Genomic DNA, 21,337 nt, shown 5'->3' on the forward strand with positions numbered 1-21,337 from the left:
GGCATTATGATCACCACAACTGAGCTATCCAGCAAGCAATTGTATGCAGCACACGAGAGGCAGCGCAGGTACTGCTGGAAAGGTATTTTACTCATCACTTAGTGTATATTTACAGGCAAAAAGGAACAGATAACGTTTCAGGGCAGCAGCCCCTTTCCTCAGATCCCCCTCAGTGTGCACAAGGAGAATAGACATTTATATAACAATGACATTCGCTCCCACCCACTAAACCCCATTAAGCCGACCCCGCCCCAGGTGTGTGCAGGACTCAAAATACTCGGGAGGTCCCCGCGTGTGTGATTGATTCCCGGTGCTTCCGGGTTGTGACATCACGCGTCACGGCAAGGTCCGCCCCTCACAACGAGCGTCGTTGCCACGGGACTACAGATACATCATGCGGGGAACCACGGCAACCACGGACGATAGCGCACATTTATATATACAATGTAACAGAAATTTAAATGCACATAATGAGAAACATAAGAACTGGAACCATATTACTAGTGAAAAAGCTGGTTAAGGGAAGGACTGAATAAACAAAGTAATCTGCACAGTGGCGTGTGTGTGTGTGTGTGTGTGTGTGTGTGTGTGTATGTGTACCACTGGGTAGTTTGGGGCTATAGTTCTGCCCTCCTCCTGGCAGTAATACATGTAAGGGCAGGTTTGCCAGGAGTCATCATGGGTTTCCTCACTTCATACAGTGCAGTGAGTCAGTGAAGGCAGTGTCATCAGGCTCTGTGTCCAATTAGAGACACAGGGGTGGTGCCTGTTGGAGCTGTTTAATGTACTGCAACTTCCTATTTAGTGAGTTGGTCTCTGCCTTGATAGAGACAGGGTACCACAGGGTACACCTCCTCCTCTATCGATCTCTCAGTGGGGGTACCCTAGGGCTCTGTCTTGGGGCCTCCTTCTCTTTTCTCTTTACACACTCTCTAGGTCAGCGGTGCGCAAACTGGGAGGTGCAAGATTGTTCAGGGGTGGCGTGGCGGGTTGCAGAGGCCCCGCGCTCTTCCCCCAAGGCATTCAAATGAATGCCGGGAGATCGCGTGAGGCGTCTGCAACTTCACTTACCTTCTCTTTGTGACGGATCTTGTCTCACATGGGGAGACGGACCCGCAGGCTGAGGTAGGGTTGCAAACAAACCGACCACAACCCAGGGACAGAGTCCTGAATGAGTATCCGTAGTCAGTATGGAAGCAGGGGTCAGGGCTGGCGGGAGAGTTGCAAAGTCCAGGGGACAGGCAGAGGTGCAAAGTCCAGGAGGGAAGCGGAGGTCAGGGCAGGCGGAAGGCAGCGAGGTCGGGGTCACGGTCCGGGGTCAGCAACAGGAATTCAAAACAAGCAAGAGGATAAAGCGTAACTGCAAAGACGACAGGAGCTGCAAACACACAGAACTTTTCGCCATGGCAACGTGGTGGCAAATGACGCCGCGTCATTCAATGTCACGTTGGCATGGCAACATGACGTCACGTGACCCCGTGGCGTCCTTTGACGCCGGAGAAAAGGTAAGGGAGGGGGGGGGGACACATTAGCCGGGAGGGAAGCAGGAAGGGGGGCACACGATGGAAAGACTGTGCACCGCTGCTCTAGGTGACCTTATCACATCTCTTGGGTTCAGATATCCCCACTATGCACAAATGTACACACTGACCTAACACCCGCTGTACAGACCAAAGTTTTTGAATGTCTCTGCGCTATATAATCCTGTATGGCCCTCCACCGACTCATACTTAACATACCAAAACAGAGCTCTTCCCAAACCTGGCCCTACTACATTACTGTTGGAAGCACTATCAAACACCCAGTATTACAAGCACGCTTCCTAGGGGTCACACTCAACTTCTCTCTCACATTCTCCTCTCTCATTCAAAAGGTAGCTTCAATCTGTCGTTTTTTCCTCTGCAATATTACAAAGATTCGCCCTTTCCTCTGTTGCTCTACTGCTAAAACTGACTCAGGCCCTCATTCTCTCCCGTCTTGATTACTGTAACCTCCTGCTGTCCGGCCTTCCTGCCTCTCACCTGTCTCCCCTACAATCTATCCTAAATGCTGCTACCAGAATCACTCTACTCTTTCCTAAATCTGTCTCAGCGTCTCCCCTACTGAAATCACTCTCCTGGCTTCCTATCAAATCCCGTATCGCACACTCAATTCTTCTCCTCAGTTTTAAAGCTTTACTCTCTTCTGCCCCTCCTTACATCTCAGCCCTAATTTCTTGCTATACACCATCCCGACTTTTGTGTTCTACTCAAGGATGCCTTCTCTCTACCCCTTTTTGTATCTAAAGCCCTCTCCCGCCATATTCCTCTCTCACTGCCTGACCCAAACCTCTGGAAGGCCCTTCCCCTCAATATCCAACTAGCACCCTCTCTATCCACCTTTTAAGACCCATCTTAAAACACACCTCCTTAACGAAGCATATGATTAGCTCTGTGGCTTATACTATACACCTCATACATCGACCTTGGCCCCCTGCAGACACACTTACCAGAACACCCTCCTACTGTCTCTGTATGTTCCTACTTACCAATTCGATTGTAAGCTCTTCGGGTAGGGACTCCTTTTCCTAAATGTTACTTTTACACCTGAAGCACTTCTTCCCATTGTGTTATTTGTATTTTGTGTTATTTATATGATTGTCACGTGTATTACTGCTGTGAAGCACTATGTACATTAATGGCACTATATAAATTAAGATATACGTACAGATAAACAGTGTAAGATCAAACACTTATTCACATGTTTAAGCACATCTATGATATATTTATGCTTAAACGTCTCTGTGGCTTGTGCTATGTTGGGAAAACAAAACACTCCCTTAACGAATTGACCGGGCAACACAAAACCAACATTCAGCTAATTCCGATACCCTGCTGGCCAGACACTTCCACCGATATGGCCACATGGTGGCACAATTACAATATCATGTCAGGAGCAGCTCAGTGAGTAAAGACACTGACTGGCACAATTCCCGGTGTCGGCTCCTTGTGACCTTGGGCAAGTCACTTTATCTCCCTGTGCCCCAGGCACCAAAAACATGGATTGTAAGCTCCACGGGGCAGGGACCTGCAAAATGTCTCTGTAAAGCGCCACGTAAAAAACTAGCAGCGCTATACAAGAACATGCTATTATTATTATTTATTGACCAAGTATGCAAATTTTGGCCCCTGTGCGCTCACATCAGCCGGACTGGCTTCTACAAAGTGTTTTAATAGAGGTAGTACAAACGGGTTATACCACTAGCATACAGTTGCTTCAATAGTAATTGCAACCACAATACATAGGTATTTACAGTGACAGGCAGGGTAATGTGCACAAAATGCATGGAACAATATATCCAAAAATAACTCCTATGACTAATGCACAAATTGAATAAGACAAATGGATAAAAGGACAGAGTGTGGCAGTAGAAATCTCCCGTTGAGTTGTGAGGCTCTGGAGGTAATGAGGTGCTCTGTGCAGCTCTATAAGGGTTGTGAAGATAAGACCTACCAATAAGAGCGCAAACAGAGCGACCTCCGATAGTGAAATATGTACAGTCAATTTATTGGACTGGTAGTGATAAAAAATACGCACTCACAAATTGGTGCTATTGGCACCGACGGGTTATCCGTAAGTTGTTAAAGGAAAATGCTACAAGAACATTCCGTGGTAGGTTCCCTTTTCAAGGACAACCTCTCTGTCTATAAAAGACTACAACAATTGAGGGATGTACTTGTGAGAATTGCAACCATGTGCATACAAAAATGATATAAGGCTAGGAAGATAATGGATGTAAATTCTCTAACAACTGGTATTGTGAAAAGGACAAGGCAAACAGAAATAAACAATTAAAATGGTTGTAGTGTAAATAACTAAAACAAACAACATGGAAATACAAACACACAAAGACACGCAAAACAACAAATAATAGGAAAATGGGGTGGGAATAGGAAGCAAGAGGGAAATGGGAAGGAACAAAAAGTAAATTGTATGCCAAAAATATATAATAAACCAAATAAATTGATTATGATGCCGGAGACGCCAAAAAGCTCTTCTCAAGAGAAACAACACTTTCAACCATCTATAAAACAAAAATAGTAAGCGCGGGCTGTCACGGTAGCTTATGACAAGATATAATGAACACCAAATATCTGGGTTGAACTGAACGAGGCTTAGATATAATAAAATATAATTTATTCCTTAAATAAGGTGAACACAGCAATATAGTACAATTAACAGACAAGAAGATAACACTTACTTAGGGTTGGGGGATGGAGAAGTATCCGCTAGCAATTCTCCAGCAGTCCAGTGACATTCAAGATTGTATCAGAAGCACAACTCCAGCACAACTAAAAACTGTAGGGTTGACACAGTTTATATACCTGTGCAACCCTATTCTTAATATTGAACACAGCATATTGGTGAACAATTATCTGTATCCACTCTCTAATGTGGAGACACAGACTATCAGACTAACCCATGCCCTCAGGTAACAATTAGACTGGCAGAGTTTGTTGATTGACTAATGTGACGATGAGGAGGATTTGGCCCGGGATTAAAGGGGTTACACCCTAATTGGCCACCCTCTACCCTCACCTGGGAATCAAGGGGTTAACTGGACTGCGGTCCAGTAATGTGTTTTTACCTCGCTTCAATATCCAAATGCTTATTCCCCTGTAAAAAAATGTATTGTTTCTGGGCCAGTGTCTGCACCACACACACTGGGGCTTAAGGGGTTAATAAGCTACAGTTTAAGAAAATACAACTGTGGTGTGTCTTTTCAGAAAATCTGGACTTCAAAAGGCTTGATTGAAGTTGGGTGTGAAAAGCAGAAGGGGGTTTGGTGCACAGTATGTTAATACCTAATTTGCAGGCCAAGGGAATATTGCTAGAGACAGCTAGACCCAGTCTGGGGCATTGGGTGTGAAATCTAAAACCAGGTGACAAATGCCCCCTACCCAGGGCTCCCTGCTTCAAAGGATTCATTGATGAGGGCCAGGGGTGCGGTTACCCAAGGAGAAATCAGAATGGGTGACCTTATTAAATATAAGAATATTATGAGATGTCCTCGGCTGAACATGCTAAAAATTACATATGTGTATTCGTGGGGCCGAGCCACAAATAATGATTCTAAACACTTGATATCTAACATATACTAAGAGCCAGATATTAATATTTCTCTTAATTTTAGTACTACATAGTACGCGGGCCGGAATGTATTAATATGTCTCGCGTGCCAGTAAGTATTACTGAAGTTATGAAGTTATTTACAGTGTATATGGGATTTTGAATCTGTTCTGAAAACTGCAAACTCCCTCTGTTATGGTAATAGGCAAGCAGAACATCCTGCAAAGTATTTACATAGCCTGGCGATCAAAGGCTAAATTGCCTAATTGTTTATGCTGGGCCCAGGAACTGACTAGTTTAAGTGTGATACTTCACACTAAACAATGGAAGCCCAAAATCTGCTTCAAAGACTTTTTCTAGCCTTTTCGGCATCTAGAGTTAAGAGATGAGTTTGACATGGTATTTAAGTCAGAGTCGCCCCTTACTCAAATGTCCTTCATGTGTCTTCATGACCTGCCTGTCTTGCTGTGATGTCAACTGAATTATGGAAGAAATGGCCGTCCCTTATCCTGATGGCCTTCTTGTCATAATCTTTAAGTAAGTGTCTATATTTTGCCTGTATTTGTATATCTTGTGAGTTCACTTTTATCAAGGAATAAATTATATTTTATCATATCTAAGTCTCGTACCAGTTCAACCCAGTTATATATATTTTGGTGTATTATTAATAGCCTGTCACAAAGCTCCCGTCACAACTAATACTTAATCCCTAAACATTGGGTAACAATCAAGGCAGTTACTTTTTGATCACCGTGCTTAGGCTACTCAGCCGTCTGCCCTTCATGACTTATTAGCCTAGCAAATGGCGTCTGCATTTTCAGAACAGATCCAAAATAAAATACATATACACTTTAATATCTACACATATTAATAAGTTCCATTCTGGTGGGCTCAGTGGGTCGACCTTTGGCAGTTTTTAATGCCTACAGTGACTCCACATATTGGCCAAATATGAACACTCTGCGACCTCCAGAACTGGAGATACAGAAATGCACTTTAAAACATTAAAATACATGCTTATAATGAAACATGGGAACAGGGGAACATACATTTTCAAGGTACAACAAGGTGCAAACATTATCCCTCGACCGCAGTCCAGTTAACCCCTTGTCTCTCTGGTGAGGTCAGGGGATGGCCATATGGGGTGCAACCCCTTTAATACCGGGCCACCCCCTTTCTCCCTCTACACCTCCCCTTCTTAATGGGTGACCTGTGGCCCACTGGCCCTAACGGGGAGTGGGGCACTGCTGGCACCCTTAACGAACTCAGTCTCAGAGGGATAGTCCTGACGTGAAAGTCCATCAGCATTGCTGTTTTCACTACCCTTTTTGTGCTGAATAGTAAACTCAAACTCTTGCAAGGCCAAGCTCCACTTTAGCAACTTGGCATTCTCCCCTGATGCCCTCTGCAGCCAACTCAGGGGGTTGTGGTCTGTGAGGACCGTGAAAGCCCGTCCATACACATAGGGCTGGAGTTTTTTGAGTGCCCACACAATGGCCAAGCACTCTTTCTCAATGGTGGCATAGGCCACCACTCTGGGAAGTAGTTTTCGGCTGAGGTACACCACAGGGTGCTCTCTACAGTCGTCCCCCACTTGGCTCAACACAGCCCCAATGCCATAGTCCGAGGCATCAGTCTGTATGAGGAAATGTTTGGTATAGTCTGGGGCAGCCAGTATGGGGGCCCCAGCAAGCGCAGTTTTCAGTGCCTGGAAAGCAGTTTCACAGGCAGGAGTCCAGGTGATAAGCACAGGCAGTTGCTTCTTAGTCAAATCAGTCAGGGGTTTGGCCACGGCGCTGTACTGTGGGATAAACTTCCTATAGTACCCTGCGGTGCCCAAAAATGCAATGACCTCTTACTTGGTCTTTGGAACAGGCCACTGAACTATGGCTTCTACCTTGGCTGGCTCTGGTTTGAGGTGCCCTCCACCCACCCTGTGCCCTAAGTACAGGACCTCTGCCATCAATACCATACACTTAGTGGGTTTCAAGGTAAGCCCAGCCTCCCTGATCCTATCTAGCACCGCAGCTACATGTCCTAAATGGGAGTCCCAGGAATTACTAAAGACAGCAATGTCATCTAAGTAAGCCCTGGCATAGCTCTGCATCCCTTCCAGTAACCTATTGACCAGGCGTTGGAAGGTAGCAGGGGCATTCTTCATCCCAAATGGCATCACTAAAAACTCATAGAGGCCACTTGGAGGGATGAATGCTGACTTCTCCCTAGCCTCCAGGGTCAGGGGGATTTGCCAATAGCCTTTGCTCAAATCCATAGTGGTCAGATACTTTGCCCCCGCGAGTTCATCTAGTAACTCATCCATGCTGGGCATGGGATAGGCATCTGACACCGTCCCAGCATTGAGCAAGCAGTAGTTCACACAAAACCGGGTGGTCTTGTCCTTCTTAGGAACTAGGACTACCGGACTTGCCCAAGGACTCTGGGACGGAGTAATAACCCCTAGGGTCAGCATCTCCTCTATCTCCCTCTCCATACTGGTCTTGACCTCTGCTGACACTCTATAAGCGTGCTTATGCAGAGGCCGCAGGTCCCCTGTGAGCACTGGGTGTTTTGTGAGATGTGTGGTCCCTGGCATGTCAGTGAAGAGGGCCCCATACTTAGCTAGCATGTCCCTGGCTTCTCCCTTCTGCCTAGCACTCAACTGTGCCCCTATCTCCACCTGCTCCACAGTGTTTCCCTGCCTGATAGAAATCACAAGGGGTCCTACAAGATCCATCGCTACTTTCTGGAAGGGTTCCCCTATTATCGGTAGGGGTTTCAGGGGTGCCTTCACACGGTCGCCCGCCTTACCCACTCACTGGCAGGCATCAATAGAGCGGCAGAAAGTGCCCACATCTCGAGATGCCCCCGGCCAGTAGTAACGCTGTAATAACCGGGCTCGCGTTCTGTTGACCCCCTGATGTCCCGCTAACGGAATAGAATGAGCTACCCGTAACAGTTGCTGTCGGTACCCCTGGGGCACTACTAGCTGTCGCTTACTGGTCAATCCCTCCTCTATCCTTGGGTTCCCTTCTTCTCTATACAGGAGTCCCTTATACCATAGGCAGTGCTCAGTGCCCTCCCTTGCCTGAGATTCGGACGCCCGAAGTCTCACGCCGGCCAGGGTAGGGTCTGTCTTCACTGCCTCCCTAAACTGGGCTCCTAATTCTGGCCACCCCCCAGTCATGTCATTGTCTGGAGAATGGGGAAGGGTGAGTGGGAACAGTAAGTCAGTCTGTGGTTGCAACTGATCCTGGCTTACCTCCCCGGGCTCCTCTGCGCCCTCCGCTAACAATGGTCCCAAAGGCTGGGGGACTGGCGCCGCCGCCATTGCCGCTGTCTGGCTCCGGGTAACCACCGCCACTGCAGCGGGCTTGGGCACTCGGTCATAGGTGCAGGTCATCGGTCCCAGATCGTTGCCAAGAAGAACATCGGCATCCAAACCGGGTAAAACCCCCACCTCCCGCACACCCTGGCCCTCCCCCCAATCCAAAAAGATTCTGGCCACTTGCAGGAAACGTGTCTCTCCGTCGGCCACAGTGATCTGTATCCCAGGGCCTGGGATCAATTCCTCTGGCCGGACCATATCAGGTCGGACCAGGGTCACTGCAGCTCCTGAATCCAGCAAGCCGACTGCTTGCCGGTCACCGACTGTGACCGGGGTGAGATGTCTGCTCCGGCCGTCCGTCTGCTGCAGGTCCGCGCTGAGATGTCCTCCGCTCCTGGCTGTAGGCACCGATGAACCGGGACAGGTGCTGCATGGGACGTCTCGCTGGGCGTTGGTTCCATGACCGGTCCGGAGTCTGTGGTGGAAGCCACCCGCACGCGGGCTACCGGCTTCGCAGCTGGGGTGCGTTGCCCCTGATGGGGTCCGCCGGAACGCAGGGGTTCCGGGCAATCTGGTCGGATGTGACCAGGGCGGTTGCAGTTGTAGCACCGGCGCTCGTGCCGGAGTTCCCCCGCCTTCGGTGGACTGCTGCCCGCAGGCTGCCTCTGAGTCCATTGGGGGGTATTGGCAGACCTTTTGGCCGGTGCCGCCGCCACCGCCGCCTTGGCTACTGTTTTGGCGGTCATCAGGGCTCGGCTGGCCACATAATCATCTGCAAGCCTCGCCGCCTCCTGGTAAGTCTTGGGCTTCTTGTCGTACACCCAAGCTCTCACCGCCGGCGGGCACTGCTCCATGAGCTGCTCCTGGAAGATGAGGTCCAGCAGGCGTTGGTAAGTCCGTGCCTCATAGCCCTCCACCCAGCATATCCCGTACAAAGTCATGCGGGTCATGTAGGTAACATAGGACTCCTGTGGCTGCTTCTCCTCCTGCCGGAATTTACCCCGGTAAGCTTCAGGGGTAAAACCGTACTGAAACAATAACAGTTCTTTCAGGTGTTCGTAGTCATCAGCATACTCATCTGGAAGCGCCATCATTGTCTGCTTAGCCAAGCCGGACAGTAAGGGGTCCAAACGTGCAACCCTATGCTGGGGAAGCACTTTGTACCGCCGGCACTGCGTTTCAAAGTTCTTTAAGAAACTGTCAATCTGGTCAGTGCCTTCCACAAACTTGGTGAGACTGTGCTGGCCCATCTGTGTTGGGTTGGACAGGGGGGCACTAAGCGGGTCTGTTCACTGCCATAGGGATAAACTGCAGCCGCTCCTCCGGTGTCCCTCTGTCTCCCCACGCAGTAATCAGTGCCAACATTTCAGGGGTGAACGGACTGGTAGCCGCAGCAACCAGTACCCCACCTGTTGCACTGCTCCCGGGAAGTGCACTCGTTCCCTCCCAGAGATTCCGCCGCCCCGGCACTGGGTTCCTTCCCTGATCTCCGGGTGGCTGTAAAAGGGCAAGCTGAGCCGTATCCTGAGGCTCTGGAAGCCGGGCTTCATAGTCACCGATTGCGTCAACCATGTCTGCGACTTCCTGGTTCTCATAGGGCAGTCCATATTCACGGCACTTGTCCTTCAGCTGAGCTCGGGTCCTCATGTTGGATGAGCCTTCAGCCTCGCTCATGGTTCAGTCGCAGCAGTGAGGTGGTGTTACAACTTGTGTTAACTGTTGCACTACTGTGTGTTCAATATCTTTAGTCCCAGGAACTTGCAATTACCATCAAGTTCCTACTATGTTACAGTATCCCGCAGTATACTGTAACACAGGTCCAGTTCAATCCCGCCGCTGCCACCAGTTAATTATAGAGCTTGTCACGGTAGTTTATGACAAGATATAATGAACACCAAATATCTGGGTTGAACTGAACGAGGCTTAGATATAATAAAATATAATTTATTCCTTAAATAATGTGAACACAGCAATATAGTACAATTAACAGACAAGAAGATAACACTTACTTAGGGTTGGGGGATGGAGAAGTATCCGCTAGCAATTCTCCAGCAGTCCAGTGACATTCAAGATGGTATCAGAAGCACAACTCCAGCACAACTAAAAACTGTAGGGTTGACACAGTTTATATACCTGTGCAACCCTATTCTTAATATTGAACACAGCCTATTGGTGAACAATTATCTGTATCCACTCTCTAATTGGAGACACAGACTAACAGACTAACCCATGCCCTCAGGTAACAATTAGACTGGCAGAGTTTGTTGATTGACTAATACTTAATCCCTAGACATTGGGTAACAATCAAGGCAGTTACTTTTTGATCACCGTGCTGAAGCTACTCAGCCGTCTGCCCTTCATGATTTATTAGCCTAGCAAATGGCGTCTGCATTTTCAGAACAGATCCAAAATAAAATACATATACACTTTAATATCTACACATATTAATAAGTTCCATTCTGGTGGGCTCAGTGGGTCGACCTTTGGCAGTTTTTAATGCCTACAGTGACTCCACATATTGGCCAAATATGAACTCTCTGCGACCTCCAGAACTGGAGATACAGAAATGCACTTTAAAACATTAAAATACATGCTTATAATGAAACATGGGAACAGGGGAACATACATTTTCAAGGTACAACAAGGTGCAAACATTATCCCTCGACCGCAGTCCAGTTAACCCCTTGTCTCTCTGGTGAGGTCAGGGGATGGGCATATGGGGTGCAACCCCTTTAATACCGGGCCACCCCCTTTCTCCCTCTACACAGGCTCCATAGCGTAAATCTGTACAAATAGGTTTATTGGTGACCAGAATATAAAATGCAACTCACAAGGTTCGCTAGGACTTGCACATGAGAGAACTGTAGCCAGGGCCGTAGGTAGATGTTGAAGCCACGCTTGTGAGCTGGAACTAGATCCACGGACCTGACGATGACGTAGTTCCGCTTCCGGATACGCGTCGACAAGTGTCGCGCCAAGATTCCCCCAGGGATTAGTGCTGCGGACTCCACAGTTCCACCAGTCTTGGCTCAAAGTGATACCAGCTTCCTTGCAAACAGACCTCAAGCGGATAGACACCCTACGCGTTTCGTCACATAAACATAGTGAGGCTTCATCACGGGGGGAAGTATGTAAAGCCCCAAAAGCCCTTTTATAGTCCAGGATCAGTGATCAAGTATTAACCCCTAATAAGTTAGCGATCTAAACTTACAGTTGCTTGTAAAACATGGCATACAAGGACACTGGGATACAACATTCAGCAAACGCATAGATCAGAGAGAAGCGTTTAAATGAATTCTATAAAAAAACATGATGCAAAACAGTACCAATGGTAAACATATTAAAAGAACATGCGGATATTGTCACAGGACTTTTAACACTATTTATATTTGTACCGGGATCATTCACTAGGCAAAACGTGGTAGTAGAACAAAATGCAATTTATTCGGGTAAACCCGCATGCAAACAATGAATACACAAAATACAGACAAAATCACACTGTCTGGGGATGAAATCTAGACTGAAATAGGTGCAGAGCGCCTGCTTTGGTAGGCTTACCTGACCGGGATATACACCCAGGCTTCCTGGTCCTCTTTCGGCTTGAGATCCTAGCTGCGACTGCTACGTTCCAAAAAACGAGAACTTGGCCCCCTGCAGAAGCACTTACCAAAATGCCCTCCTACTGTTTCTGTACATACCTCCTACATACCAATTAGATTGTAAGCTCCTCAGAGCAGGGACTCCTCTTCCTAAATGTTACGTTTGTCTGAAGCACTTATTCCCATGACCTGTTATTTATATTATATTATTTGTTATTTATATGATTACCATGTGTATTACTACTGTGAAGCGCTATGTACATTAATGGTGCTATACAAATAAAGACATACAATGCAATTTCCTCCAGAGGCGTTAAGAGGAAAGAGTGCAGGAATGCAGCATGCGTGTGTGGCATTTAGCCAGGGTCTGGGGTTAGAATGGCGAGAATGGCAGAGAGAAAGCGGGGCATGTAGATCAAGAGATGATAGGGCAAAGTTGTAGTTCCTGACCAGGTTGTCATTGTCTGTAGCAGAGCTGAGAGAGGGTAGGGAGGAGCGCAAAAGCTATAGGTTAATAGAGCGCAGGAATTAGGTGGAGAAGGGGAGAAGTGAGAGAGAGAAGATGAGATGACGGTCAAAGAGAGGAAAGGGGGAAATGGAGATACTGTATCAGAGAGTGAAAAGATGTTGGGGGAAAAACAGGTCTAGGTAGTGGCCATCATTGTGGGTGCTGGCTGCAGTCTCCTGTTGAAGGCCAAAATAAGAGGTTAGAGAGAGAAAGCGGGAACACCAAGGGAGAGAGGGGTCATCAATATGGAGAAGAACAGGGGAGTCAAAGGAGAGAAAGGAGAGTCAGGATTTAAAGAGCGAGAGAAGCGGGTGATTAGAGGTAGATGGGCAATAGATTACTGGCACGTGGGTAGGGAGTGGAGAGAAAAGCTGGACAGTGTGAGCCTGAAAGGAGGGACAAGAAAGAGAGGGAGGAATAGGAAGGGTTCAGTAACGGCATGGAGAGGAGGAGCCCTACACGTCCACCCCTGCCATCAGGGTGCGGGAGAAAGAAAGGTCCCCATAAGAGAGGGCAGCTTCCAGAGCAGAGTCAGACTGAGTGTGCCAGGTCTCAGTTATAGCAAAGAGAAGCACAGAGTGAGAGAGAAAGAAGTCATGCACAGAGAGAAACTTGTGTTAGAAAGGGAGCGAGCATTCCAAAGGGCACAGGAGAATGGGAGAGAGGAGGGAGGGTGGCAGGGGATAGGTATGAGGTTAGTGGTTGACAACAGAAGGAGTAGAAGTTGCATGTGGGAGGCGAGGACGAGAGCATGTAGGAATAAGGCAGGGACCAGAATTAGGAGAGAGGTCCCAGAAGCAAGGAGAAGTATGGATAGAAAGAGAATGTGTGAGGTTGATTTGTATGGGTGTGTTTTAGTGCAGGGGGGGGGGTATAGCTGTGTAGTGTCAGAGGGCGCAGGTAGGAAAGGAGTTCATGTGAACTGAGAAGTAGGGAAGGAAGGAGAGATGGAGATATATGAATAGAGTTAGAGACATAATGAGGCTGGTAGAAAGAAATGCGTATTTTGAAAAGAAGTGCAGTGATCGCAAATATAAATAGTAGAGGCGGCATGGCAGTAATAGCTGTGTGTTGAGATGTGCGGTCTTGGATAGAAAATGTTCTCCTTTCCAGCGTAGTTCAAATTCAGCATCTAGGACCAGTAGGTGTTCTGATGTCCACTTGTTTCACTCCTGTTGAACTCCACCTATTTCAAGTGTTGGGGGTGAAGTCTATTGGCTAGAAATAGACTATTGCAATGTGTGGGTGTCACGGGAGACCAGAACTTTGAACACTCTTCCACCGGGATCACTATCACCAGACAGGACACAGTAGTTGAATAAACGAAAGTTTATTCTGGCAGGCCAGACAAATAACATGATCACAATGTAACACTCGTGAACTGGGGCCCTGAGGGGGAGAATATAGCCTTACCTAATTGCTGTGGCCTGCTTCAGTAGGCTTGCCCTGAACAGCTTCTCTTCCGTCCTCTCAGTGCTATTCAACACGGAGCACTTTCAAACATCCCGCCAGCCGTAACGTCACAGTCTCCGCTCCCGGATAAATTCAAACTCATCTGGTACTCTGATCGGCTGGGCTCCTTACATAGCCCTCGGTCTCCTATCTTTTTGCTGGAGCATTCCCATTACTATACCAAGACAAATTTCCCTAGCCAATTCCAATCTGGCTTTCGCCCCAAACACTCCACTGTAACTACCCTGCTAAAAGTTTGCAATGAAATCCAGTGTGGAATGGAACGGGGACAACTCACTGGTGCAATATTACTAGATTTTGCAAAGGCTTTTGATACTGTTGATCATGTTATCTTGCTTAACAAACTCCAGTGCTCTGGAATAGGGCAGTATGCGTTAAACTGGTTTCATTCCTGCCAATCAGGTAGATCCCAACATATGTCCATCTCAGGCTCTAACTCCAACCCCCTGGGTATCAGCTGTGGTGTCCCACAAGGCTCTTTTCTGGGGCCCTGTAACGGGACTTATCCCTGTTCAGTAATGTGCCTTTAATCTAGCAGTGTGGTAGTTAATTACTAAACACCACCTGCCTGATTAGATTGCTTACAAAAGCCTGCCTTTGAGACAGGAAGTGACTCCTTAGCTCACTTGTGGGCTGAACTTTGGAGAACACAGATCTCTGGAGCTGACCTGTCTTGAGCTCTGTCAAGAAGAAACAGCAGAGCTGATTGCAAGACACCAAATAAGACTTCTAAACCTGGATGCTGATTTTCTGTGCACGCACGGGTGCGGTTCCAGGAGAGCAGAGAAGCTTACTCTACAGCAGCTAACAGATAAGACTTTCATTCTAAAGAGACTTCTTATATCTGCTTATGTCATGCTTTGTGTTTGGGGGCTGGGAGACCTGCTTAACTAGGAGTTGTGAATTGCATGGGATTTCACTAGAAATACTCCCAAGTGAATGGAAACTTTGTTCCCCCCCCCTGTGTTTGGATAATTTCCTGATGAAAAGGAAAAGGCACAATAAAGCCTATTATAATTTCACATTATAAAGCCTCCTAATTGTGTACCTCTGTGAATGTCCGTCTACAGGCCCCTACTCTTTGTGTTCATTTATGATCTTCTTACAGCTTGTAAGGGAGCTTCAGTACACATGTATGCAGATGACACAATCTTATATGCACACAGCCATAGCCTCTCCGACCTTGAACACATACTTCAATCTGACTTTTTGAGACTAGAAAATTGGATTTTCCAGAACAAACTGTTTTTAAATACTAACAAGACAGTAACAATAGTATTTTGGACCAAGGCTAACACCACCCTAACTCCTATTACTAGTTTTAAATACTTGGGCATATGGATTGACTCCCATTTAACATTCAGGATGCACATTTATACCCTGACATCCAAAACCTATGCCAAACTAGGTGTACTTTACATACATACAAATTCTCCCTAAGCCCACTGGTCAGAAAGCTTATCGCACAGCAGATGCTAATGCCAATTATCGACTATGGGGACATAGTATACGACTCAGTACCCCAAACCCACCTTAGCAAACTTGACACCCTCTACAATTCAATAGGCCGTTTTGTTCTCCAATGCAACTACAACTCACATCACTGCGAAATGCACAAGTCACTAGATTGGTCATCACTCGAGTAATAGCAACAAATTAACCACTCAAAGCTCATAAAGGCAGCTGGTTACATTGAAACTAAAAAAGGTTCGTTCAGCAGTATATAGTAACAAATAGATAGCGTGTTACCTGCAGCGTTAGAATGCACAAGTGCATAATGTGTCATTGTTAGTGGAACAGCTGGTGCTCTACAATGGGAGATGTGGACCTTCACAATGAGAAGACGGAGGGATCACCAAATAGAGGAAAAATAGTAAATGACCTCTATGGCCCCGCTCAATATTGCAGTCCTGTTCCGCTCCGGTCCCGGTGTCATACGTGGTATACTCGATATCCTACACCGTCTTCCAGAGCTACTTTCAGTAAGGCTGAGTCCATGGTGACTCAGCCCGTGCGGAGGCGTGCAGAGGCTGAGGGAAAGCAAGTGCTTTCCCTGGCTTTAGACCGCACGCCGTCCGGGGGCGTGTAGGGGGGGGGCTGTGACATCATGGAGCTGGTTCACCGCTTACGTGACCTGCCCTGCGCTCCGGCGAGCACAGAAACTAAAATTTTCCTAAGAAAACGAGAGGTAACTCTCAATGTGTTACTTCGTGGTAAAACATTTGTAAATAAATAAAATTGCAGTGCTGCCCCCTCTGCTAGCCTGCCTTGCTACTGTGGATACAGAGTTTTGTGGTGAGTGACTTTGGAAGCTGCTGCAATTGACACGTATATCCCCCATGCTATGGTACAGTTTGGGGTCTTACTAAGTGTGCAGTCTTTACACAAGGGGCTGGTATCCCATTTTGTGGCGTCTGGCTATGTCACATCACCCCACACCTCGCTGCCGTACAGAAGGAGGATGGGGAGTGATGATGCAGTTGAATATTTTCATCCAGACTCTTATTGGTGAAGGAAATTGTCAACACCAAATTCACACTACTTTATCTAGCTAGAGATAAGTGAACCACACTTTTATTTGCATACTACCCTATTGGTGTTTTTTCTAAATTTCATACATATATATATATATTATATTTTATATATATATATATTTTTGTTGTGTGGAGGCGTCCATTTCAGTGTTTTATCTCATTGAGATTTGCTCTACTGTACTGTATACTTGAATTTAGATTTTATTCACTAAAAATAACACTTGTCACTGTTTGTTGGAGAGCGCTATCCTAGCACTTTGTCTTTTGAAGTAGAAAAGATGCAAGGTATGTAAACATATAACACATGGATTCTATAATAGGTTATTATAATATAGTAACTGTAATGATTATTAAAAAAAAAAAGAGGCTGTGTGTGCCGTGTTCTAACTCAAAGTTCCTTGTGCATTATCACTGCAATTGTATTTTTATTTTTATGATTTTAATTGAATGAAAGACTTTTGAGAGTAACTGCATTTAGATACATTGGAAATTATATACATATATATATATATATATATATATCAACTGTAAATATTACTGTATATTCATTTGCATGTCTTAGACAGGTCTGCAACCCTGTCTTTCACCATTATCGCCCAGCACACAGCACTTCCACTGCAGCAAGGGAATCCCAGAATCCCTTGCTGCAGTGGAAGTGCTGTGTGCTGGGCGATAATGGTGAAAGACAGGGTTGCAGACCTGTCTAAGACATGCAAATGAATATACAGTAATATTTACAGTTGCTTTATGCTTTACTGTGGAGGGTTTTTGTCACTTTTTTTACCCACCATAACCTTCTATATATATATATATATATATACTCAAGTCTTTCATTCAAAATCATACAAATTCGAATACAATTTCCGTGCTCGACATTCGCACCTTTTTTTTCTTACATTTTCTTTTGAATATCTTTTGCACCGTTATTTAGGGCACGTTTTGTTAAACAGTTGTAATTGCAGTGTAGCACAAATGAGGGGAAATGATGTGACATTACGGCAGGAACGTCTGTTCCTATTTCAATCAGCCATGTTAGTCAGTCTAGTGTAAGTTGTATATTTACCCCTTTGTAGACGTTAGTGGTCAGATAGTCCTGGAATGCCAATGGATAGCTGACCCCTTTAGCCATTAAAGGGATAATATATCACAAAACACAACAAGACTTATTTGATGAGAAAAATGTCTTATCTTCTATTGTATGTGCTCACTTTGTAATAAGTCATACCTACAGAACAGAACAATATATGAAGAACATTGATACAGGGAGTAATGTGATTTCCATTACTGGTGTGAGGAGGAAATATTTATTTCCACTTATCTATATCTATATTTTTGAAACCATTGTATGTCCGTCTCTAGGGGCGATCTGATTGGTCCGTCGGTCTGTCACTCAGCCTCCGGCCAATCAAATTGCTCCCACATGCCTTCTGCAGCTCTCCGGGCTCAGCTCTCCGTGCAGCTCCCCCCCTCTCTCCCTCCACATGCCCTCTGTGCTCTCCATGCAGTTCCCCCCCCCTCTCTCCCTCCACATGCCCTCTGTGCTCTCCGTGCAGCTCCCCCCCGACCCCCTCTCCCTCCCCACCCTCTCTCCCTCCACATGCCCTCTCCCGTCCGGCTCCCGTCCGATCCCCGCCACTGCCTAGCAGATGACTTGAGCTGGGGTGCGACTCCCCCGGGCTGCAGGAGGAAGCTGCTGCCGGCTATATGCTCTAAGGTAAGCAGCTCCCCCCCCACACATTCCTTCCTCTCCGTCCTCATCCCTCTGTCCCTCCTCCAACACACATATACACACACACACACACACACACACACACACACATATGTACACACACACACACACACACACACACACGTAGACACACACACACACACGTAGACACACACACACACGTAGACACACACACACACGTAGACACACACACACACGTAGACACACACACACGTAGACACACACACACACGTAGACACACACACACACACACACGTAGACACACACACGTAGACACACACACACGTAAACACACACATACACACGTAGAGACACACATACACACGTAGACACACACATACACACGTAGACACACACATACACACATATACACACACATATGTAGACACACACATACACACACACACATGTAGACACACACACACACATATGTAGACACACACACACACATGTACACACACACACATATGTAGACACACACACATATGTAGTTACACACACATGTAGACACACACACGTACACACACACACACACACACACACACGTACACACACGTAGACACACACACACACACACACACGTAGACACACACACACACACGTAGACACACACACACACACGTAGACACACACACGTAGACACACACATACACACGTAGAGACACACATACACACGTAGACACACACATACACACGTAGACACACACATATACACGTAGACACACACATATACACACACATATGTAGACACACACATACACACACACACACATGTAGACACACACACATGTAGACACACACACACATGTACACACACACATATGTAGACACACACACATATGTAGATACACACACATGTAGACACACACACGTACACACACACACACACACATGTACACACACACACATGTACATACACACACACACACACACACACGTACACACACATGTATATACACACACACACGTAGACACACACACACACACGTAGAGACACACGCACACACACACGTAGACACACACACACGTAAACACACACACACACGTAGACACAGACACACACACGTAGACACAGACACACATACGTAGACACAGACACACACACGTAGACACAGACACACACTCGTAGACACACACACACTCGTAGACACACACACACACGTAGACACACACACACACGTAGACACACGCACACGTAGACACACGCACACGTAGACACACGCACACGTAGACACACCACACGCACACGTAGACACACCACGCGCACACGTAGACACACCACGCGCACACGTAGACACAACACTTACTTAGGGTTGGGGGATGGAGAAGTATCAGCTAGCAATTCTCCAGCAATCCGGTGACATTCGAGGTGGAATCAGAAGAACAACTAAAAACTGTAAGGTGGACTCAGATTATATACCTGTGTAACCCTATTCTTAACATTGAATACAGACTATTGGTGAACAATTATCTGTATCCAATCCCTATCCCTATCCAATCCCTAACGTGGAGACACAGATTAACCCATGCCCCCCAGCTAATTAGCCCATGTGTACTGGGACTCTATGGGTAGCACCATAATTAAATCAGGGGCAACGACCAGTCAACCAAATGAAGTATCTGCATTGTTTGTAGGTGTAGACATAACACTTACAAACCACTCCAGTTTGATTCTCCACCCTCAGGTAACAATTAGAGTGGCAGTCTGTTGATTAGTACTTGGTCTGTTGATTAGTACTTAGTGTAAACAATCAGGCAGTTAACTTTTGATCACAGTGCTTAGGCTCAATCAACCGGCTGCCCTTCATGACCTATTAGCATAGCAGATGGAGTCTGCATTTTCAGGGCAGATCCAAAATACCATACATATACACTTTAATATCTACACATATTAATAGGTTCCATTCTGGTTGGCTCACTGGGTCGAAATTTGCCAGTTCTTAATGCCTACAGTGACTCCACACATTGGCCAAATATCAACTCTCTGCAACCTCCAGAACTGGAGATACAGAAATTGACTTTAAAACATTAAAATACAGGATTTTAATGAAACATGGAAACATGGGAACAGGGGAACATACATTTTCCTGACATGACAAGGTGTAAGCCACATTCCTGGACCGCAGTCCAGTTAACCCCTTGCCTCCCTGGTGAGGTCAGGGGGTGGCCATATGGGGTGCAACCCCTTTAATACCGGGCCAACCCCCTCTCCCTCTACATATATACACACACACACACAAACACACACACACATGTATACACACATGTACACACACATGTAGACACGTATACACACACACACGTATAAACACACACACACACGTAGACACAGACACACGTATGCACACACACACACACGTATGCACACACACACACGTATGCACACACACACACACACACACACACACACGTATACACACACACGTATACACACACACGTATACACACACACACACACGTATACACACACACTTATGCACACACACACACGTATGCACACAAACACACGTATGCACACACACACACGTATGCACACACACACACACACACACACACACACACACACACACGTATGCACACGCACACGTATACACACACACACACACACGTATACACACACACACACGTATACACACACACGTATATACACACACACGTATACACACACACACACACACACGTATACACACACGTATACACACACACGTATACACACACACACGTATACACACACACACATATACACACACACACACGTATACACACACGTACACGTACACACACACACACACACACGTACACACACACGTACACACACACGTAGACACACGTACGTACACACACGTACGTACACACACGTACGTACGTACACACACACACGTGTACACACACACGTGTACACACACACACGTGTACACACACACGTGTGCGCACACACACATGTATACACGCACATGTATACACACGCACACACGTTATATATATATATATCACACAGACACACACACACACATCAGCACCTTCCCCATCGCCACACCCACATCAACACCAAACCCTCTC

The 21,337-nt window shown here is 46.5% G+C and overlaps 1 protein-coding gene across 5 annotated transcripts in view; it reads left to right on the top strand.

Moving 5' to 3' along the window:
* Positions 1-21,337, top strand: part of LOC142464331 (uncharacterized) — a 40,490-nt gene that overhangs the window by 9,430 nt on the left and 9,723 nt on the right. The gene's annotated exons all lie outside the window — the stretch shown is intronic.

This window comes from Ascaphus truei, chromosome 12 (genome assembly GCF_040206685.1).
Source record: "Ascaphus truei isolate aAscTru1 chromosome 12, aAscTru1.hap1, whole genome shotgun sequence".
Lineage (NCBI taxonomy): Eukaryota > Metazoa > Chordata > Amphibia > Anura > Ascaphidae > Ascaphus > Ascaphus truei.